The sequence below is a fragment of the Miniopterus natalensis genome, chromosome X, assembly GCF_054644295.1.
Source record: "Miniopterus natalensis isolate mMinNat1 chromosome X, mMinNat1.hap1, whole genome shotgun sequence".
In the NCBI taxonomy this organism is placed as follows: Eukaryota; Metazoa; Chordata; class Mammalia; order Chiroptera; family Miniopteridae; genus Miniopterus; species Miniopterus natalensis.
Genome location: NC_142103.1, coordinates 18,717,307 through 18,742,521, shown reverse-complemented (window position 1 = coordinate 18,742,521; position 25,215 = coordinate 18,717,307). Strand labels below are relative to the sequence as shown.

General features: G+C 35.0%; 1 pseudogene; it reads left to right on the top strand.

Annotated features, from left to right (window-relative positions):
* Window positions 1–14,626: 14,626 nt before the first annotated feature.
* Window positions 14,627–25,215, top strand: part of LOC107529328 (ubiquitin carboxyl-terminal hydrolase 10-like) — a 35,747-nt pseudogene continuing 25,158 nt past the window's right edge.

Sequence of the window (25,215 nt, the reverse complement as noted above, 5' to 3'; positions counted from 1 at the left end):
GGTCGACGCTCAACCGCTGAACCACGCCTGGCCAGGTGAACTCCAGTGAATTTTTCAGTTCAATTATTGTGTACTTCAGCTCTAGGAGTGCTGTTTGGTATTTTTTAATATTTTAGATTTCTCACTTTATTCATACATTGTCCCCCTGCCTTTTGAGCATTTTTATCAGAGTTATTTTTAATTTTCTGTCAGGTAAATCATATAACTCCATTTCATTAGGATTAATTTTCAGAGATTTATTTTGTTCCTATGTTTGGAATATCTTTGACTGATTATTTTTTTGACTCTCCATGTTGATGTTTACTCAGTAGATGAAGCAAGATTTTCACACTGGACTCATGCACAAGAAGTTCTCCGCCAATTATTCCAGCCAGAGATTCTGGGAATCTCTATCAACTCTTTCCCTACCCCGGAAGAGGCAAGCAGCTGTGGCTTTTGTTTGCGCACTCTGTGGTGAGATGAGCTAGCAGAGGAGCTATGGCATCTACGAGCCCTAGCTGCCACCTTCATTCTCCTCCTTTAATTGGTATATTTAGACCATTTCATTTTATGTAATTATTGATATATTAGAACTTAAATCTGCCCTGTTATTATTTGTGTTGTGTGTTTTTTTCCTCCTCTCTGTCATTTCTCTGTTTCTCTTTTCTTCCTTTCCTGTGAATTTCTTGACCATTTTCTTGGGATTCAGTTTTGATTTATTTATAGTGTTTTAGGGGTGTATCACTTTGCATAGTTTTCTTTCTGGCTGTTGTGAAAATTACAATATACATATGTGACTTATCACAGTCTCCTAGTATCAACATTTTAGCACCCAAGTGAAGTTTGGAAACCTTACTTCCATTTCAGTTCCTTTATCTTCCCCACTTTAAAATATATTTGTTATGAATGTCACATGATGTAATTTTTGTTTTAATCATTCTGTATAGTTTAAAAAATTCATATAGAGAATAGTTTATTGTATTTACCCATATCTGCTCTTCTTCCTTAGTGATGCTATGGTTTCCTTCCTTTATCATAATATTTCTGTTTGAGGATCTTCTTTTTTGATTAATTAATTTATTTAATTTTTGAAAATATATCTTTATTGACTTCAGAGAGAGGAAGGGAGAGGGAGAGAGAGATAAAAACATCAATGATGAGAGAGTCATTGATCTGCTGCCTCCTGCATGCCCCCCACTGAGGATCAAACCCACAACCTGGACATGTGCCCTGACTGGGAATCGAACTACAATCTCCTGGATCCTAGGTCAATGCTCAACCACTGAGCCATGCCTGGCCAGGCGGAAGATCTTTTTTTAACCATTCCCTGAGGGAAAGTATGCTAATAAATTCTTTTTACTTTCCTTTGTCTGAGAATGTCTTTATTTTATCCTCATTTCTGAATAATAATATTACAAGATATAGAAATTTTATCTGATATTTCTTTTCATTAGCACTTGAAAAAATTTGTGACACTTCTTCTGACCTCTATGATTGCAGATGAGAAGTCTGTTACCATTGTAATTGGTGTTTCCCTATAAGTAATACATAATTTCTTTCTGTCTGCTTTCATGATTTTTTCTTTGTATGTTTAAAAGTTTAATTAGAAGGCGCTTGGTGTGGATAAAATTAGTTAACATGAGGATGAGTCAATGGAATTTACCCAATCTGAAAAACAGAGACAAGCAGACTGAATATATATGTGTGTGTGTGTAAATATATAGATTATTTTTGTCATTGTTGACTGGACATTTTCATGCAAAAAAATGAATCAAGACACAGACCTTATACCTTTCATGTAAGTTGATTCAAAATAGATCACAGATCTAAACATAAAATACAAAATTCTAAAACTTTAAAAAGTTGCCCAGCCGGGTGTGGCTCAGCTGTTGAGCATCGACCTGGGATCCAGGTGACCGGGGTTCGATTCCCGGTCAGGGCACATGCCCAGGTTGTGGGCTCGATCAATGACCTCTCATCATTGATGTTTCTATCTCTCTCTCTCCCTCTCCTTTCCTCTCTCTGAAATCAATAAAGATATATTAAAAAAAAAATAAAAAAATAAAACTTTAAAAAGTCAACATAGGCAAAAATATAGGCAACCCTGAAGTTGGCAATTACTTGTTATATACAATACTAAAGGCATGATACATGAAAAAAAGTATTGATAAGCTGGAATTTATAAAAATTAAATGTTTCTGCTCTGCAAAAGACACTAAAAAAAATGAAAAGATAGGTAACAGATTGGAGAAAATATTTTAAAAAACCATATCTGATAAAGGGCTGTTTATTCAAAACATACGAAGAATTCTTAAAACTGAACAAAAAGATAATAAACAACCTAATTAAAAAATGGACCAAAGATCTTAACAGACACTTCACCAAAGAAGATATGCAATGGCAAATAAGCATATGAAAAGATGCTCCACATTATCTTTTTAATATTATCATTTTGTATTTTCTCTATGTCATTACGAAAATGCAAATTACAATAACAATGAGATACCACTACACACCTATTAAAATGGTCAAAATTCAGAACACTGACAACTTCAAATCCTGGTGAGAATGTCGAGCAACAAGAATTCTCATTCATTGCTGGTAGGATTGCAAAATATTACAGCCACTTTGTAAGACAGTTTGACGGTTTCTTAAAAACAAACAAAAAACCTAGACATACTCTTACCATACATACAATCCAGTAAGAACACTTTTTGGTATTTATCCAAAGACGTTGAGAACTATGTCCATACAAAAGCTTGTAAATGAATGTTGATAGCAGCTTTTTGCAAAATTTCTAAAACTTGGAAGCAACCAAGATTTCTTTCAGTATGTGAATAGGTCAACTGTGGTATATGCAGATAATGGATTAGGAGCTAGTGCTAAAAATAAATGAGCTATCAAGCCATGAGAAGACGTGGAGGAACCTTAAGTGCCTATTACTGTTGGAACAAAGCCAATCTCAAAAGGCTGTTTACTGTATGATTCCAACTATACAATGTTCTTTGAAAGAAGAAACTATGGAGACAGTAAAAAGACCAGTGATTGCTAGGGGTTAGGGAGAAGGGAGTGACTAATAAACAGAGCACAGAAGATTTTCAGGACAGTGAAACTATTTTGATACTGTAATGGTAGATGCATGTCCTTATATATTTGTCCAAATTCATAGAATGTACAACATCAAGAATGAACCCTAATATTAACTATGGACTGTAGGTGATAATGATGTGTCAGTGTAGGCTCATCAGTTGTAACAAATGTACCACTCTTGCGGGGGATGTTAATAATGGGAAAAGCTACACATAAATGGGAGCAAAGGGTATATGAGAAATTTCCATACATTCTGCTCAATACTTCTGTGAATCTAAGACTGCTCTAAAAAATAAAACCACTAAAAAATTACTTGTTGAAACATTTTTATGATAGGCCCTTTAAAATTGTTGTCAGAAAATTTCTACATCTAATTTATCTCAGTGCTGTTGTCTGTTTATTATCTTTTCTCATTCATATTGCTATTTTCCTTGATCTTGGTATTATGTGTGATATTTTATTGTATCCTAAATATTTTGCATATTCTATGTGAGACTCTGGATTCTTTTTTTAGTAGGCAGTTACTTTGTTGAGGTGTAGCATGAGAGCCAGGTGAATGTGGAGGTTCATCTTTCCACTTGGCTCTGTCAATACCACCCTGATAAAAGTAGATCATTAACTCACACTTCTAGATTATAAATGAGTAAGGTAGATGTTCAGCTCCCTACTCAATCCTGTTGACATTTTCCTAGTTAAGTAAGACATCAACTTGCACTGTCTTGTTGCCCAAGATTAAGGGAGGTAAACTCAACTTCCCATTCAGCCTTGCTGAAAACAAGGGTTGCCCGTGTTGGCAGTAGGGGCAGAGTTTCAACTACCCTGCCTTGCACCACTTCATTCTGCCTTGTTGATGTCTAGTATGTACGGAAGCTCAGCCCCAAACTGAGCTTAGCGGATGTAGGGGTGGGGTGGGAAGGAATCTATCTCTACTGGTCTCTACGCACTGTTCATTTTTATTGATTCCAGTTAAGGGTAGAATCTCAGCTTGCTTCTGGGCCCTACTGATAGGAGGTGAAGTATAATGGTGACTATTCTACTTCACATCACCTCATTAAGTCTCTTTGTTGCCCATGGAGAGTGGAGGCTTTGTTCACTGTTGAAACCTGTTGACACTACAGGCTGTGCAGTGGGAATTAAAACACCACCATCTTCTGCCAGGTGGGAGATGGATGTTTTGCTCCATGCTTGACTCTGCAATATCACTGGTTGGGGAAGGAGCATCCTGCCACCTACTTTTGTTGGGGCTGGGGATAAGGTGGAAGATGAACTACTACCCACTAAGCCCTGCTGAAACTACAGGGGAGTAATGTGTACTTTTTCTGTTCATGTTTGGCTGGAGTACTGTGAGAATTCCAAAAACTTTTCTGTTATTAGGCCATGCTTTTTCCGGTCCTTTTGCTAGGAGGAGGATTCTATAATACCTTGTCTTTCATATATCGGAGGCAAAAAGGAAACCTGGGGAACTCACAACCATGACATTCCTTAAGTCCGAATGTCCCTAGACAGACCATTTATTTTTTCCACTGTTCAGAATCTCCCAATGCTTGTTTATTGTGCTGTGTGCAGGGTTTTTAAAGAGTAAGACAGAGGGCATGGGAGGAATGGCGATACGCCATTTTAGCAGAAAACAAATCTCATTTCATATTATTTTAATTAACAAACATCTACTATGTGACTACTGAATGCTAAGCATCATGCTAGGTGATATGAATAAATTCAAGAATGCTAAGTCATGTCCAACCCCTCTAGAAGGTAATAATATATTTAGCCAACTAGAACATAATGGTATAAAATGAATGTAAGGTTTATATAAGTATAAATGTGAGATGTAAAGTATTACTACTATCAAAGTAGAAAGAGTTCAATGTGGGCTGATGTAGACAGAAGGGAAAGTGCAACTTAAGCTAAAGATCGTTATATTAAAAGCAATTCCATAAGGTAAAGCTGCTGATGTGTTTAAAAGGAATTATGGTTTACTACTATCCATTTGCTATGTTATTTGACTACTCATTTGCTTGTTTGAGTGGCAAGAGTAGCAGAAGTGGGAGCCAAAAAATCTAGGAAAGAGAATTTCATCTTGCATCTTCAATTTATACTTTTATTTGGAGAAAACTGATATTATATAAAACATTCTATCTCTAGGTAATGATAACTACCAATTCCTTGCATAGTCTCCATACCTACTTTTCTCCTTCTCTCCTTGCCTGCCTTTCTCCTTCCCTTCTTCCCATCCTTCTTTTATATTCATTCAACAAACATTTGCTGAGCTTCATTTTTTTGTGTGCTAGACAATATTGTAGGTACAATGTATAAGATCATTCTTTCTTGGAGTTTGTATATCAGTAAGAGAGATGAGCAAAGTACACAATTAGCTACAATACGAAACAATATAGTTAAAAAATATCATATATGTGGTACAGAAAACACATGTAGTAGGAATTTGGGAGACAATTGCACTGTTCTATTATGCTTTCTGAAATATACATTTTATCCAGAATATATTTCACTCTTCTTTTCTTTCTGCCACCCTTCCTAACCTCTTGACTGAACTGTTATACTCATACTTAAATTTTCATTCCAAATAAAAATTAGTAATCAAGCAAGGCCCATAAATCCAACCCCACATTTCAGTAGCCAAGATAAGCATTTTTTGGAACACTACAGAAGGAGGACCATGGAATACTGAAGACAAGGTGATCAAAGCTTTTATCCCAGAAAAGATGGGAGAAATGAACTGATACATTTTAGCATCATCCCAAATTAATTTAGAATTTCTCATTTCATAGTCCAATCACTCAAGTATTAAAAATCCTTCTATAAAAATTTGGTATAAAATGTTCCACACCACCCAGGAGTGAAATTTTTCCTGTATTTGAGAAAATGTGAAAAGAAAAACAACAGATGTTGAATTATAAGATTTCAGATGGTTTATTTTCTTTGGAATTCATGAACCTTTAGGATAGATCCATTTATTTAAATTACATTTTACAGATGGTTTGTCAGAGAAGAGATTCCTCCTGAGGGAGGAGTAAAGTGAAAAAAAAAAAGAAGGAAAATCTGAGTTCTCTTCTACGACTCTCCATGTCTTTGGGCAAGATACTCCTTATGAATAGATTGTTTACTTTAGCCTACACTTCTACCAAACATAGGAGGCCTTACCTCCATTCTTAAAGCATGTAGCTTGCATCACTAATACCCAGCAGAATCAAATCTTCTTTGCTCTTGGCAGCCAAATTTCCTTCTAGGCAGGTTTTTGCATTGGCATTCTCTGTATAGTTAACCCTTCCATGAGGGTCAAGTTCATTTTAGAAAGTAAGCTCCCAGAGTCCCTTCTGTATCAAATGAACCTTCTTGCCATACCCATTTTTTTTTTTTTAAATAAAGAGCTTTGAGAAAGATCTTGCTTTGAAGATGAAATTTGCTGGAGGCAACTGTATAAATTGTATAAATTTCAATCAGTGGGGTGTTAAAGTCCATGGCTATGACTGTATTGCTGTTGATCTTTCTTTTAAAGTCCTTAAGATTATTATTGATAGGTCCTTATTTATTATCATTTTAATTCTTTATGCCTATGTTTCTCTATTTCTACTTCTAATTACAGCAGTCCCTTTAACATTTCCTGCAATGCTGGTTTGGTGGTGATAAACTCCTTTAGGCGTTTTTTGACTGGGAAGCTCTTTAATTCATCATCTATTTTGAATGATAGCCTTGCTGGATAAGTAGTCTAGGTTTCAGATCCTTGTTTTGCATTACCTTGAATACTTCATGCCATTCCCTTCTGGCCTGTAGAGTTTCTGATGAGAAATCATCTGACAGCCTTATGGGAGCTCCTTTGTAGATAATGTATTGCTTTTCTCTTTCTGTCTTTAATATTCTCTCTTTGTCTTGACTTTTTTGCATTTTAATCATGATGTGTCTGGGCATGGGCCTCTTTGGGTTCCTCTTGCTTGGGACTCTCTGTGCCTCCTGAACTTATGTGCCCTTTTTCTTCACCAGGTTAGGGAAGTTTTCTGCCATTATTTCTTCAAACAGGTTCTCTAAGCCTTGCTTATTTTCTAGATCTTCTGGAACTCCTATGATTGTTACATACCATGTTGGCCCACAGCTCCCTTAGACTGTCCTCCTGTTTTTTAATTGTTTTTTTCTTTTTGGATCTCTGATTGAGTGATTTTTTTCTACCCTGTCTTCTAATTTACTGATCTGATCCTCAGCTTCCCCTAATCTGCTGTTTATTCCTTCCAGTGTATTTTTTTATTTCTGCTATGTCATTCTTCATTTCTGACTGGTCATTTTTCAGTTTCCATATCATTTTTCATGCTGTTGAGCATCCTTACAATCGGTATTCTGAACTCTATACCTGATAGATTGCTTATCTCCATTTCATTTAGCTCTTTTTCTGGAGACTTCTCTTGTTCTTTCATTTGGAGCTTGTTTTTTTGTCTCCCCGTTTTGGCTGCCTATTTGGGTTTGTTTCTGTGTATTAGGTAGGCCTGGTAGGACACTAAATCTTTTTGGAAGGTCTCTGGTGCAGGCCAATGTCAGATGCTGTTTGTGACTATCTTTGATTAACCTTGTTTGGAGCTATCAACAACCCATGGCTTGGAGTCCCCTCTCTTGGGGCTGGGTACATTTAGACAGGACCAAGATGCACACCAAAGTCTGCTTTTCCAAGGCCCAGGTCCAGAAGCAGATCAGGCAAAAACTCAGAGCCCTCTGAAGTCTGCTTCAGTCTGTAGACTGGTTAATCTGATTCTCTTAATGAGCCTCAGGCTGTAGAAGCTCCACAGGGTGGGGCAGCTGGTTGTTATCAGTCTCTTAACAAGCCTCAGACTGTAGAAACTCCTCTGGGCAGGGAGAGAGGCTCTCTAGCAGGATGGGGCAGTTGCTTCCCCCCTCAGGCAAAAGCAGAAAATTCCCCTTCCAAGAAAGATGACCCCTAGAAAGACGTCTGGGGGAATGACTCTCCCCATAGAGCTCCAGTCTACTCCACTCCCCCTCCGCCGGAGCCCAAGGTGAGTGGCTGCACACAAAATGTTGTGCTTTGGCTCTTTAAGAGGGTGCCTGCAGTTCCAGCAGCCTCTCCTTGGCAGATAGAAACCTGGCTGCTTTTCACAGCCAGATGTTATGTGGGCACCTTTCTCAGTTCTGGTGCTCTGGGCTGGGGAGCCCAGCCTGGGGTTTAGGCCCCAGAGTCCTCAGTGGGAACCCCCACAGCTGAGATATCCCTTCGGACCTTTAGCTGCTGCCTGTTGGAGCCCAGCAGCTCTCTCGCGTCTGCACTTCCTACCAGTCTCTTTGCAGTCTCCACTTTTCCTCTTTGGTTATGAGGGTGCTCTCCAGCTCGTCTTCAGTTGGATTTCAGGATGGTTTTCAGGATGGTTTTTCTATGTTTTAGTTATAAATCCAGATTAGTCCTGGGAGAGTGTCAGTGTAGCTTCCACTCTGTCCACTGCCATCTTGGATCTATCCAGTGTATTTTTAATCCCTTGTATTTTTATTTTCACTTCTGGAAGTTTGATTTGGGTCTTTTTAAAAAACATTTTTCATATCTTAACTTTTGGAACACATGAAAAATAATTTTAATAACTTCTTTAATTCTTTCTCTGTTGATTCTAACATCTGTGTCAGTTCTAGGGTGGTTTTAACTGATTTTTTTTCCCATTTATATTCATATGTTCTTGCCTTTTGTCATGGTTGGTTATCTTTGATTGAAGAGCAGATATTGTGAATTTTACCTTGTCATGTGCTGGACAATTTTTATTTCTATAAATATTATTAAACTTTTTCTGGGACTCAGAAAGTTTACTTGGAAACTGTTTTATCCTTTTGGATATTGCTGTTAAGCTTTGTTAGGTGAGATCAAAGAGGTGTTCAGGCTAGGGTTAATTATTCCTAGTTCCTGATGCAAGGTCTTTATGTGTACTCAACCTAATGTGACATGAATTATGAAGTTTTCTCATCTCTTTGGTAGGAAAAAACATTATTCCTGTCCCTGTGTGAATACCAGCCACCATTATTTCTAATTCTTTAGGATAGTTATTTTCCGTGTCTCAGGTAGTTTGCTCACATTCAAGAACTTATCAGTTCTCAGCTAAATACTAGCATGGAGTTCCCTGAGCTCTTTTGAGTTTTCCCTCCGCAGTTCTCTCCACTTCGCTATTGTCCTGTCTAGTTGCTTTGGTCTTCCTACACCCTCACCTCCATCTCATCTCTCAGAGTGTTGTGGGCCCTGCTTGGGTTCTGAATTTGAATGTGGAGGTCAAGGGACCATACTTGCTAAACACAGTGGGTCCAGAACAAAATGATTCCTCTTCAGGGTCACTGAGAGGCCACAATAACTTTCAAAGGGAAGTTCTGTCATGGGCAGGGGATTGGTCAGCAGTATTGTGCAGGCCAGAATCAGGGCAGAACATTCTAAGGTGACTGTTGAAAGTTTTCCACTTGATGGATACAAATTTTTTACAGCAAGAGTTAAGATATTTTTTCTCCTTGATTCATAGTTATACTAGACGTGTGCCTTGAAGCAGTATGCTAGAGAACACATGAGCATATTGTCTTTTTGATCAACCTACTGCAGGAAACAAAATGCCTCTGACAAAGACATATTGCTCCCTGAACTGAATGTCAGAATTTTGTGCTATGATTCTGATTAAATGTGGAGTCAATCTCTATTTCTGTCAGGACTCATCTCTGAAATTATGATAGATGTCTAAGGGACACCATTCAATGGACAAAATGTTTGTTTTTTACACATTTTGTTCAAAGGGTATATTCAAATGTGTAAAAAGCTTGCAAATTATATTCTGTTTTGGAGGGTGCATGAGTAATTCACATGTAATAAATGCATCTGCTCAGTAATTCCCCATTGTCAGATAAAGGAGTATTTAAAAATTACTCATGGTCTACCAAATATAGTACAAATAATTGAAAGAGTATTGTCATTTAAGTAAGTCTTAAAGCTTAGAAATAGGGAAATAGATGTCTTAAGGGGAATAGGATGGCTGCCTCAGATACTAAATGGCTGCCATGTGAAAGAGATTAAACTTATTCTGTTTGGCTGAAGAGGTCACAGTTCATACTAATGATTCAAAATTTATTTTGTTAAAATTGGTTTAGTTGAAGAAAGAATTTGTAATGACTTTCCTATCTTGGAATAAGTTTCTTCGTGTAATAATGATCACTTCTTTCATTCACAAATGCTACATTTTCAAAGAATTTTTTCTGCTGTTTCAATGCTTAAAACAAGCCAGGGAAGTGGGGTAAGCGAATAGTGTGAGCTTGTAAGAACCAATTTTGTGCATCTTTTCCCAAATCTGTGTTCAGTGATGTCATGTTAATATCTTAAAATTGGCCACAGAGGGAGTATTAACACCATCCTAATCTACAAATACTTACCTGTCCATGCCTCCCAGCCAGTTGTTAAATATTTATCAGCCCATCATTGGGTAAGGACAAATAAGGAGTCTGAGGCTTAGATAAGTTCAGTGACTGTTCCGAAATCTAACAGCAAACAGATGACTGAATGACTGAATCTTCTATACCTTAGGACTGGGGTATAAAACTACTTTCTGTGAGATTGCATCCTGTGTTTATGTGGCCCTCAAACTAAGAGTGGTTTTTGCATTTTAAAAGATGAGAAAAAAAGAGCATGCAACAGAGGACATAAGTCATAGGAAAGCTTGCCATGGGCAAGCAGACTAAAATATTTATTATTTCACCCATTACAGAAAATGTTTGCTGATCTAGAGCCTAGCTGTATCATAGTCTTGGTGGCAAACACTGCTGCCTGTCCATCAAATTCCATTGTCCACATTTTCCATAGTAATTGAGTTGTAGCTGGATACTTGATTGTCTGGCTAAGCTATATTTTCCAACATCTTTCATGGTAGGTGTAGCTAAATGTCTAAGCTCTCCCCAACCAGATGGTATGGAAGTGATCTGTAATTTAAGCGTCATTTTTTAAAAATGAAGATTGCCCTGGGATCACTACCCCTTTTCCTTCCTGGTAACTGAAAAATTTGAACGTTGAAGTAATAATGTTTGAAACCACTTATTGAGGATGGCAGAACTTCCCTGATAATCTGGGATCCTAGGGTTAATTTGTGAAGCAGAGCCCATTTACTCCCTGCCCCCAGGATTTTTCATGTGAATAATTTGTTATGTGAAAAATAAATCTGTGTCTTGTGTTAGCCATCATATTTTTTGATCTCTTTGTTACAGCAGTTTAGCCTTTATCCTCTGATACCTGCCTTTGCCCAAGGCTCTTATCTCCAAATTTCTTGTCAATGATTATTTAAGCTAAATGACTTTAGCTTAAGGCTTGCAATTGGTGAAGCTAACACTTGAAACCAAATGTTGTGACTTTATCATGATATAAAATAAGTGGTTCTATTGTATGTGTGTACTGACACTTAAATAAAAGGCTCAATTTTTTCTCTGAGAAGGAAACATGGAAAATAACTTCAGCTAGCCTTTGATACATTGTTTTCTTGATATGTTTTTGATAAGTAGAAAGGAAATGATCATACATTTTTAATCCTTACTGCTATATTGGACTTTCGCTAAGAAAATGTGTAACTAAACTAGTACTTATGACTTACTTTAAAAGAGAAGCTAATTCAGTGTACAAGGGTTATATTTTCTCCACATCATTGCCAGCATTTGTTATCTCATTTTTAAAAAATAATAATAACCATTCTAACAGGTGTGAGGTGCTCAGTGTGGTTTTGATTTGCATTTCCCTGGTGAGTTAGTGAAGTTGAGCACCTTTTCATGTGACATTTGTATGTTTTCTTTGGAAAAAATGTCTATTCAGGTCCTTTGCCCATTTCCTAATTGGGCTATTTGTTGGTTTATTTATTTTTTTGCTGTGGAGTTATATAAGTACCTCTTATATTTTGAATATTAACTTGTTATTGGATATGTGGCTTGCAGATTTTTAACTGAATTTATTGGAGTGACACTGGTTAATAAAATTATATAGGTTTCAGGGGAACAATTCTATAAATACACAGCTGTATGTTGTATTGTGTGTTTGCCACCCCAGCCAAGTCTCCTTCCATCACCATTTATCTCCCCTTTACCCTCTCCTCTCTCCCTCCCCCCTTTTCCCATTTAATAGGTTACCTTGTGTACTGTTGGTGGGAATATAAATTTGTCCAATCACTATGGAAAACAGTATGGAGGCTGCTCAAGAAATTAAAAAGAGAACTACCATGTGATTCAGAAATTCCACTTCTGGGTATATATCCAAAGGAAACAAATCCATTATCTCAGAGAGATATCTGAACTCTCATGTTCGTTGCAGCATTATTTACAATAGCCAAAGTATGAAAACAAAAGTGTCTATCAACAGAAAAATGGATCAAGAAAACACACACACACACACACACACACACACACACACACACACACACAAAACAATGGAATATTATTCAGCTTTTTAAAAGAAGGAAATCTTGCCATTTGCAACAATGTGGATAAACCTGGAGGGCATTATGGTAATTGAAGTAAGCCAGACAGAGAAAGACAAATGCTGCTTTGTATCAGTTATATGTGGAATAAATTTTAAAAAAGTTAAACTCAGTGAAACAGAGTAGAAAAGTGGTCCCTGAGGGTTAGGGGAAATAAGAAGTTTGTAAAATAATACAAACTTTCAGCTGTAAGATCAATAACATCTAAGGATCTAATGTAGAACATGGTAATTTTAGTTGATAAACCTATATTGTATGATTGTAATTTGCTTAAAGAGTATAATTTAAATGTTCTTACCAAAAAAAGGTAAGTATGTAAGGTGATGGATGTGTTAATTAACTAGATGAAGGGACTGCTTTCACAGTGCATATATGTATCAGATCATCACATTGTACACTTTAAATATCTTACAATTTTATTTGTTAATTGTACCCTAGTAAAAAAAAAAAAAAAGAGAGAGAGAGAGAGAGAAGCCAATTCAGTAAGCACTCTGAATTGTTCCTATAATGATGAATATGAAAAGGATCTTTGGTCTCAAATAAAATCTTTAAACGTCTTAAAATAGCTCACCATTTCAATCCTGCTCCCTGAGACCAACCTGTAAACTATATTACACCAACCTGTAATAGATAAAACATATTTAAAATAAAATAATGCTTGTTTGGTTAATGAACAAAGACTTTTTGAAATGAGAAATGAAATTTTGATTTAATTTGTTGAGGTACAAAATCAATAGATTGTCCAAGCTGAATGTAGGCTTCAGCCAAACTTTTAAATTAAAATCTTCTAATACTTACAAGCCCTGTCCTAAATCTTTTCTCTGGTTCTTGAAAATTGCCTTTGCTTTCCTCCCTAGTCTCTAATTTGGTGGAGTTTATCTCTCCTATGTGTTGTGTTTAGGTGTTCAGTAGCACAGGGGACAGAATGAATCTCTCTCTCTCTCTCTCTCTCTCTCTCTCTTTCTCTCTCTCTCTCTCTCTCTCTCTCTCTCACACACACACACACACACACTTTTTAAAGGAAGCTGGGGCTGGTCACTAAAGCACTAGAAAGACTTACTTTTTATCTAAATATGCTCCTGCATACTACTTACTAAAACGTACAATTTCTGTTATCTAGTGGAAGATTATGTTATTTGAACCTGGACCAGGGCAGTTATCAGTAGATAAGGGTACAAGACCAAGTCCATCAAATTGTTTTTTTTGGGGGGTAACTGCCATCAAATAAAGCTTATCTGGACAGCAAAGAGCTAAACAAAGGCTTGCTTGAAACCAAGATTACTAAGAAAAGCAGAGATAAACTTAAATTAAAATATTCTAATACTTACAAGCCCTGTCCTAAATCTTTTCTCTGGCTCATTTACTCCTTCATTTATTCAAAAATATTTATCCAGGGCTTACTCAGTGACATAGACTGAGCTAGTACTGAGAAGACAGAAAGGAGTGTTACCAGAGGGAAAGGGGATTGAGAGGATAGTAAAGGGTAAAGGGGCTCAAATATATTGTCACAGAAGGAGATTTGATTTTGAGTGGTAAACACACAATGCAGTATGTGCAGATGATGTATTATAAAATTGTACACTTGAATCTTATATAATTTTATTAACCCATGTCACCCTAATAAATCTAATAAAAAGAAAACAAACAGTATAATATTTAATAAAAATTAAGTGGTATAAACAAAAAGAAAAAAAGAAAAAAAACAAAAAAACATAGGCATGGTTCCTGCCCTCATAGAACTCATCATCTACTATGGAAAATAATATTGAGCAAATAATGACAAGTGAGTTAAGTGCTATGAAAAGCAAAACAGAGAGCAGCAGTGTGTATAGCAGAATGTCTTCCTTTCTCCAAGTAACCTCTTTAAAAGCAAAAATATTTCTGAAAGAGCTGAGTACTAATCCATTGTAAATTGTTCATTCCTTATTTTAAATTACTAGAATCAAGTGCATCTTCTTATGAGGGTAAGGTTCAGGAGAGAATGAACACATTGAGTGTCTTGGGGTTAAGGATACTGAAAATGAGGAAACTTAGATATAGAGAAACTTAGATAACCCTACATGCTAACTTTCTTACTGGGGATCATGGTCACCAGCTCAAATGCCAACACTGAAGAAATAGATAAACTAAGTGAAAGGAAGCTGGGTGAATGTAAGACAACATGGTGTGGTGGAGGTTGTAAAGAGCTGAAACAGGCCTCCTACAGAACATAGCTACTCCTCAGCTGCTGTTGCTGCCATAGTATGTGTGGTCGATACTACTAGATCTAATTTTAGATTTCTAGAAGTCAGAAGTCTAGATTGTTGTGTAAAATTTCCCAACTTTAAAATGTTGGCAGTTAATTCGTAACCTGTTTAGTCATTTAAAAATTTAAAAATATATATTTGTAGTTAGGATTGTAATAAATTATTCTTATAATTTCATTACTTCTTATTATAGTGTTATTATATATGTAGATGTATCAGAAATACAAGACCACAACAAATATTATGGGTGTTATAGACTGAACTGTAAAAAAATAAATTTCTTTTGTTTAAGCCACCCAGTCTGGGACAGTTTGCTATGGCTGCTCTAGCAAACTAATCCAATGGCAATAAGCAATTTATTATAGTAATCAGAACAAGTCAGAAAATATGGAAAAATTTGGAAAACTGAGCACATGTGACTGCTGAGGTTGTACCATGTAAGAAGATTTAGTGGAGAGTTCTGTGAAAACTGCCCTTTCTACAAAAGCTCTTTCCTTAGTGGAAACTGCTACTCTATAAGACCACAGCCAAGCACTTGGTGATGGACTTGAGCCTGCTGTTTATTAGTAAGGCCATTAGTCAGAAAGATAAACTAGGAATGAAACAGAAGAACAGAGCCATGGTAGGGTTATCTAAGTTTCTCTATATCTATCTGCCACTATATCTCACTTTAATAAACTTTCTAGTATATTGGCTTCTGTTTCACTTCTTCATCCCAAACAGCATACAACCAACTCAAATACAGAAAAGAGGATTCTTGAAAACAAAACTCTGTTTTATTTGGGAGGAGTAATGCTAAGTCACTAATACACCTGCATACACAAAACATCATTAACAACATATTATTTAGTTTCATTTTTTGAACTTATAAACAGTAACATATTGTATGATCTATGACTTGGTCTTTTCAGTCAACATTGTGATTCTGAAATCATCCATGTTTATGAGTGATGCCAGAGTTGCTTTCTTTTAATTCATATATAGTGTGCCATAATTTATCAATTCTGCTGATGTGCATTTGGGTTGTTTCTCACCTTTGGCTATTGCAAAGAGTAGTTAAACAATTCTGTATATGTCCCTGGCACTTGTGCTCGGGAATTTTTCTATGGTGCATACATAGGAGTGGAATTCCTAGGAATGTGTATTTTTGAATTTGCAAGATAATGCCAAATTATTTTCCAAAGTAGCTTGCCAATTTTGAATTCTAAGAGTAGTATATGTTATCCCATTATATAGTATCTTAGAAAACACTTGGGCCCGGCCGGGTGTGGCTCAGTGGTTGAGCATTGACCTAGGATCCAGGCGATAGGGGTTCGGTTCCCGGTCAGGGCACATGCCCGGGTTGTGGGCTCGATCAATGACTCTCTCATCATTGGTGTTCTGTCTCTCTCTCCCTCTCCCTTCCTCTCTCTGATATCAATAAAGATATATATTTTTTAAAAAAAGAGAAAACATTTGGAATGCTTAGGCTTTTAATTTTTGAAATCTGAAAGGTATAAAATTGTATTTCCTGTGTCCTTTTTTTTTTTTTTTTTTTAAATATATCTTTATTGATTTTAGAGAGAGGAAAGGAGAGGGAGAGACAGAGATAGAAACATCAATGATGAGATAGTCATTGATCAAGCCCGCAACCCAGGCATGTGCCCTGACCAGGAATCAAACCCTGATCATCTGGATCCCAGGTCGATGCTCAACCGCTGAGCCACGCCCAGCCTGGCTCCTGTGTCTTTTATTTTCAATTTCTTTATTACTAATGAAAATCAGCATCTGTTATATGATTTTTGAGCTTTGGTTTATGTGAAATTCTATTCATATAGTTAGTCCATTTTTCTACCTGGTCATTTGTGTGTTTTTTCTGTATTAAATTATAGGAATTTAGTATGTATCAATCCTTTTTCCCTCCCTTTTTCCCTCCCTCCCTCCCTTTCTTCCTTACTTCCCTTATTCTTTCTATTGTGATCCATTGTTTTACTTATCTAGCCCTAATCTAGTACTATATTGCCTCAATTCCTATATCTTATATATATTTTTGATATTTTGCAGTAGTGCTTTCATTATTTCTTCTTTAGTTGCATCTTCACTTTTTGTTTTGCCACATAAATTCTAGGAATATGTTCTCAAGGTCCAAGAAAAATTCTAATGTTATTTTGATTGAAATTGCATTGAATCTATAGATGACTCTTGGAAGGAGTGACATTTTATGATACTAATGGTTTCTATGCATACACAAGATAGATTTTACTATTTATATGTAATCTTCAATTACTTTAAATAAAGCTTCATATTTTTCACCCAGATTTTCTTAGATATCTTTTATTACTCTGACTATAGATACCTTATATTATCATTATTTAAAAAATATCTTTATTGAGATATAATTCACATACCATGCAATTACTCATTTAAAGTGTATAGTTCAATGGTTGTTACTATAGGCACAGAGTTGTGTGACCATCACCATGATCGATTTTAGAACATTTCAACTTACCCAGCAAGAAATCCCATACCCATTAGTCTTCACTCCCTAATCCCACCATCTCTCCCAGGCCTTGGCAGCAACTAATGTACTTTCTGTCTCCATAGATTTGCCTGTTTTAAACATTTCATATTAATGGAATCATTAAGACTGGTCTTTTCAGTCTGGCTTTTTTTCACTAGTATAATATTTTCATGAGTCATACAAGTTGTAACATTTGCTCTTTCTTTCTATTTTAATAAAATATACATAACATAAAATTTATTATTTTAACCATTTTAAGTGCATAACCAGTGGCATAAAGTATATTCACACTGTTGTACAAATATTACCAATATCCATCTCTAAAATTTTTTCATTATCCCAAACTGAAACTATCCCCATGAAACAATAACTCCCCTCCCTTCACCCTCTGGTGACTACTATTTCTATCTCTATGAATTTGAATATTTTAGTACTTTATATAAAAAGGATTATATAATATTTGTCATTTGCATATGGTTATTTCACTGAGCATAATGTTTTTGAGGTTCATCCATATTACAGCATGTATCAGAATTTCATTCCTTTTGAAGGGCAAATAATATTACATTTTATGCTATCCATTCATTTTATTGATGGACATTTTGACTGTTTCCACTTTTGACTATTGTGAATAATGCTTTTATGAACACTGAGGTGCAAAATGTGTGAGTTAATGTTTTCAGTTCTTTTGGGGAGTTGCTACATCATATGGTAATTCAATGTTTCATGTTTTTGAAGAACTATCATACTGTTTTCCATAGTGGCTGCACCATTTTATATTCCCACAGGTAATGTGCAAGGGTACTAATTTCTCCATAGCTTTGCTAACACATATATATATATATTTTTTGTAACGGCCATCTGTGATGATTAATTTTATGTGTCAACTTTTCTAGGTGACAAAACTCAGGTATTTAGTCAAACATTATTCTTCATGTTTCTTTGGAGGTATTTTTTAGATGAAATTAGAATTTAAACCAGTAGACATAGAATAAAGTAGATTATCCTCCATAATGTGGGTGGGCTGAATCAGTGTACAAGTCTTTTGCCTCCTTAGTTACATTTATCCCTAATGTTTAATTCTTTTAGATGCTATTGTAAATGAAATTACTTTCTTAATTTCCTCCTTGGATTGTTGCTAATGTATAGAAACCCAACTGAATTTGTGTGTGTATCTTGTATTGTGCAACAATGCTGAATTGTTTATCAGTTATAACAGTGTGTGTGTGTGTGTGTGTGTAATCTTCAGGGTTTTCTACATATAAGATTATGTTATCTTTGAATAGAGATAATTTTATTTCCTTCCCAATTTTGATGCTTTTTATTTCTTTTTTTTGCCTAATTGCTCTGTCAATTTGGGTTTTCTTTCTTTGTATCCTACTCAACCTAGCTAAAATTTGTCAATTTGTTGACCCTTTCAAAGAATGAACTTTTGGTTTTGTTGATTTACTCTATTACTTTCTATTCTCTATTTTATCTCTCATTGCTCTAATCTTTATTATCTCATCATTCTGTTATTTATGGATTTAATTTGTTCTCCTTTTTCTATTTCCTGAAATTGTAAAGTTAGGATGCTGATTTGAGATCTTTTTTAAAAAACATGTGTTTACAGCTTTAAAATTTCCTTTTAAGACTTCTATTACTGCATCCCATTAATTTTGGTGTGTTGTATTTTTGTTTTGATTTCTCTATAGATATTTTATAATATCCCTTGTTATTTCTTCTTTGACTCATTGATTGAGTGTGCTATTTAATTTTTACATATTTGTGAACTTTCTAGCTTTCCTTCTGTCATCAATTTCTAGTTCCATTCTATTGTAATCATAATGATGCTTTTTATTTTTTTAATCTTTCAAATTTAGTAAGATTTGTTTTGTGGCCTAATATATGGTCTATCCTAGAAAATATTCCATGTGCACTTGAGAAAAATGTGTATTCTTGGATTTTTAAGTGGATATTTCTGTATATGTTGGTTATGTCCAATCATATTGACTTTATTGTGCTCTAATTTACATAAAGTTAAGTATACACATTTTATGTGTATAGATTTATGAGGTTTGACAAATGTATATATCTGTATAACCACTACCACACTCAAGATGGAGAAGATTTCCATCACTCCAAAATTTTCCATCTTAATCCTTTTTAGTTGATCCCTCCACCAACTGTGGCCTTAGACAACTACTGATATGCTTTCTGTCACTATAGATTTATTTGACTTCTAAAATTTCATATAAACTGAATCATACAATACACACACAGACACACACATACACACATACATTCACACACATGCCAGGAGCAAAATGTCAGACTAGGAAGCTACAACTCATCATTCTTCTGTGGAAACATCAAAACAAAAGCAGAAAATGGCTGAACATGCGTTCTGTGACAATATACATATTCCTTAAGCATAGATATATACTTACAATTCGAATCATGGCATTTATGGAGAATCTATGATTTACTTTATAAGAAATAGCCAAAATGGTATTCAAACTGGTAGTAACATTTTAGAGTTCAAAAAGCAACGTCTGAGCATTCTAGTTTTTCCAAATACTGTCCAGATAGAATTTTTGACCATTCTAGTGAGTGTGTAGTGATTTCTCATTGTGGTTTTAAGTTGCATTTCCTCTAAGAGCAATGATGTTGATTGTGTGCTTAATATATATGTACATGTATAATTTTCAGAATTGTCCAAATATTTTGCCCTTTTTATTAGTGGGTTGTCTTCTTAATATAGAATTTTAAGTGTTCATGTATTCTGGTTAAAATGTTCTTTTTCACATATGTATATTACAAATATATTTTCTCGTTCTGTGGCTTGCCTTTTCATTTTCTTCATGGTGCTTTTAAAGATATAAAAGTTGAACTTTGATGAAGTCAAATTTATCATTTTTTATAGTTTTTCTTTATGTGACCTATTTTTGCTCATATCAAGAAAATCTGTTTATTTAACTAAGGCTAGATAAAAATTCATTTCCAAAAATGTTGGCTCAGATATTCTGTGGAATAGGAATTAATACTGAACATAATAGAGATGCCTTGGCTTTACTTTGTGGTTTCTAGTCCCTCGGCTGGTAGATTCAATGACTGATTATTATAAACTTCTGAAGACACTTATGTTATTAATGTAAGTTGATGCTAGCTATCCATTGAAACCTTACTTTGGATTTTCATTTGGTAAGCCTAAATATGACCTCTCCATATGACCTGGAGTTCCTCAGAACATAATGTCTGGATTCCAAGGGAAATTGTCTTGAGAAAGAGAAAGACCAAACAGAAGAAATTGTATCCTCCTTATGATTTAGCCAGAAATCATATAACATTATTTCTACTACTCACTATTGGCCAGAAAAGTTACAATTCCCAACCCAGGCTCAACAGGGAGAGGACAGAAACTTCATAGCTCAGAGGGAGGAGGTGTCGCTCACACTGCAACATATATGTGGTGTATATATGCCATGGGTCTACTACCATCTACCAGAGTCTGTACTCTGGTCAAAATAATACACATTCCTTCTACATACAAAATTCAGAAGTGCCCCCCCCCCACCAACTCTCATCCCATTACAGCAACAGGTTCAATCTCAAGGCCTAGGCCTAGGATCTCCTTCACCTACATCTGTTCTGTTGGGATGAGGCTCCTCAGCTGTTGTTCCTCAAGTATAACTTTTCAAGTATGTCTTCTCTTGATTTAAAAGTCCTGTGAATTAAAAGGAGACTATTTATAATACACACACACACACACACACACACACATATATATATATCCTCCAACATGAAATGTTTGACAGGAATACATCTTCCTTTCCAAAGAGAAAAGCAGGAAACATGCTGGAATCAGTGGCCCATAGAAATTCAGAAATACAGTTAGGTACATGTTGCCAGTTCTTGATTAGGGCTTAGTCTTACTGCCTGTGAATGATTCAACAAAGCTTTTGATTCTATGCTTTTATTTTTTATTTTTTAATGTTCAAAATATTACAGATGTCCCCGTTTTTCCCCATTGACTCCTTCCACCTCACACCCACTCCCCTCCCCAGACCTTCACCACACTATTTTTTGTGTCCATAGGTTATGCATATATACGTATAGATTCTTTGGTTAATCTCTCCCCACCCACCCCCACCTTCCCTCTGAGATTCATCAGTCTGATCCATGCTTCCATGTCACTGAATCTATTTTATTTATCCTTTTTTTTTCAATAAAAAGTAGCATGTGCTTATAGCTCCCCCCATCCTTCTTATTCATAAAAGGTTGGGGTTCCAAAGATCTCTTTTAAGTTTTTAATCTGAGCTAATATAAATCTTTTAAAAAACTTAGTGATTTTCTTATGAATTAGCAATCTTCTCCATTAACGAAAGCCACACTCACAAATTTCTTTGAGATTAACCCTGCTCTCATTGAGCACTCTATAAGACTTCTGAAGAATAATGAATGTTCTTAAGATATTACAAACTTTATTGCTCAGTTGAGAAGATCTGTGAGACAAGTCATTAAGATCTTCAGGAGAGCTTTTGTTCAACTAAATGATTCTTGACAGTACGACATTGGATCTTTCTTTATTTGGTTTTACAAAGAATTTTATATTCTTACTATATATCTTCTCTAAAACCCTTCCCTAATTATAGAATCTTTGAAAGCCTCTTTGTATTTAACAATTCTTTCTGTAGATTATCTCTCTAGCATTTTTCTATAAGCATCAACGAGAAGGCAGGTGTCAGCTTTGGCACTTTACCTTGAAACTCCTTAGTTACATCTTCCAGATAGTTGTAGATGACAGTGTCTAAACTTCCCACCACTGCATAACAACTTTTTTCTTTCTTCCATACTTTGATAACAAATTCCTTGCTTTCTTTTAATCCTTAAATGACACATTTTATGAAGGCTTTTATGCTTCCACTAATAATCTGAAGGCTTTCCAATTTAAGACTAACATCTGATTCTCAAACTATTGCTATATTAGTTTTTTGCTTTATGGCAGAATGCCACGTTCATGTAACAATTATCTTCTAGTTAGTATAGCTGTGTGACAAATTAGTCCAATATTTATGGTGTAAAACAATCATTTATTATGACTCATGGATTTAATGGGTCAGGAATTCAAAAGGGGAAAAGTGGAGATAGATGTCTTTTCTCTGCTCCATGGTGTTTGAAGCCTCAGCTGGAAAACACCACCACTGTATGTAGAAATTTCTGCATTCTTCTCCAAATAAAGTTAACCCCTCCTACTGCCCTAGTAGTATTTCTGCACTGTGGAGTTGAGGAAATGGTTGTGATGGGAACAGACCCAGAAGAAAATACCATAAATTCCACTGTTCTAATCATGATTCAGTAAATTTTCTTGAATAAACAGTTCTCAAATTGTTTAATGCCTTTGGCCAGTTCCCAGTCTTTGAATTTTTAAAAATAATTTTGTTCATTTTTATTATTGCTTTTATTGCTTTTTCAGCACAGGATTTGCTAAACTCCTCACCCAGCCATTCTGGAAGTCCCTTCCTCTCTACTTTCTTCACCTTCATTTTTCAAAGACATTTTTGCTGAGTAAAGAATTTGTGCTCCACTGTGTTCTACCTTGTATTATTTTCAATAAGAAATCTACTGTCACTCTTATCTTTGTTCTGGTGTATATAATAAGCTTTGTCTTTTCTCTAAATGCTTTTAAGATTTTTTTCTCTATTGATATTTCAAGTAATTTGATTATAGCATATCCTAGGGTCATTTTCTTGTGCTTAGAGTTTATTGAGCTTCTTGAAACTGTAACTTAATTATTTTAATCACTTTTTGACCATTTTAGCCACTAGTTCTTCAAATATGCTTTCTATTCCTTTACTTTCTCTCCTCCTTTAGTGACTCCAATTCTGCAGCTTGAATTTTTTTTATAGTGTATTTATGCCCTATTCATTTTTTCTTTCTGTGCTTTATTTCAGATATTTCTTTCTGTGCTTTATTTCAGATAGTTTTATTGAAACATTCACATTCACTAATTATTTATTTTGCACTATCTGCTCTGTTGTTAATATTCAGTGTGTTTTTTTATCTTAAGTATTTGGATTTTCATCTCTAGATATTCTATTAGGGTCTATATTTTTCATGTCTCTATGTAGTATATTCAATTTTTCTTTTGCTTCTTGAAAATATGAAATACTATAAGTATAATATCTTAATGTCCTTTTCTACTAAACCTATATGTCAATTCAGGGTCATTTACAATTGATAAATATTTCTTGTCATTATTTTACTCTGTTTCTTATTCTTTGCATGCCTGTAAATTTTGATAAGATAACAGACATTGTGAATTTTATTTTGTTTGATGATGGATATATGTGCATTCCTAAAAATACTCTTCAGCTTCATTCTTTTTTAAAACATATTTCACTAGTATAGAATTCTAGGCTAACTTTTTTTCTATTTCTTTCAGCATTTACACTGAAAGTCTCACTGTCTTCTAACATGTATATTTTTCTGATCAAGTATATGCAGTCTTTTAAAACATTTCTTTCTCTGTGTATTATGCATCTTTGGTTGATTAAATGATTTTCTCTTTGTTACTGGTTTTCAGCTATTTGATCATGATATGCTTTGGTGTTTGTTTTATTTTTTTGCTGTTTGGGGTTTGCTGAGATTCTTGGATCTGTGTTTATACTTTTTATCTAACTTGGAAATTTTCAGTCATTATTTTCTAATTTTTTTGCCTTCCTTCACTTCTGATATTCCAAATATACATATGTTAGCCAGATTCCCTGTTGCTCTTCTAACTTTATTATTTTCTCTCACTGCTCAGTTTAGATAGTTTCTATTCTGTGTTTTAAAGAGTTTATTCTTTATTATTTTACTAGCTGTTTTCCTCATCCAGTGAATTTTTTCATTCTAAATAGTATATTGCTCAGCTCTAGAAGATCATTTGGTTCTTTTTGTAACACTGATTTCTCTCTTTATTACTGTTATGTGTTTTGTTAATTCTTTGGGCATATTTATACCAGCTGTTTAAAATGTTTGCAAATTCTATCTCTAAATTTCTGAGCCTATTCTTAGTGACTTATTTTCACTCAAGTCATAGGTGACATTTTTCTGCTTCTTTACATGTCTATTAATATGAATTGGATGCTTGAACAGTGTGAAGTTTACATTGCCAAGCACTGGAATTTTTTAACTTGCTTAAGTCAGCATTGGACTGTGTTATGACTAACATTAAGTGTACTTTGGGATCAGCTTGATTCTTTTGAAGCCTGTTTTAGGCTTTGTAGCATGGGTCTAGAGTGGCACTTACTCTAGGTCTAGTTTAGTCCTATTACTAAGGTATGACACTTGTGAGATTCTCTACTGCATTATCTAAGTGCACAACAACTCTTCATCCTGGCTCCTTAGAATGAGAGTATCTCACAGCCCTGGAAAAGTGCTCAGAATTATTCATCTTACAGCTATCTTTTTTTTTCTTTACCATGAATTTTCACATTTCTCATGGATGTCTTAGTATTCATAAGGGGTCACCTATGAATATTCTAGAAACTTTTCTTTGAATAGCTCCTTCTTATTCACAAATTTCAGGTATCTCAGCCTCCTCAAATTCCAAATTACCTTTTCAAGTCAATAAGATCCCTGTTCTCTGTTTGGTTTTCTCTTCCTCATACTTTTGGTCTAAGAATTGTCTCTAGGAAGAAAGCCAAGGTGATCATAAAGATCATCTCATTGTTTTCCATTTTTTCTTGGATCATTCACTTTCTATTGTCATTGTCTGTAAACAGTCTTAAAATATTTTGCCCGGTTTTCTGGTGGTTTAGAGGAAACTATTACCTGTTACTCCTAATTTTAAAAATGTTCTTTTATAAATTGTCTCTTTTTAAATTGTATTTCCAATTTTTGATGTTGGTATATAGAAAAGAAATTTAATGTTTTAATATTACATTCAGCAACCTTACTTTCC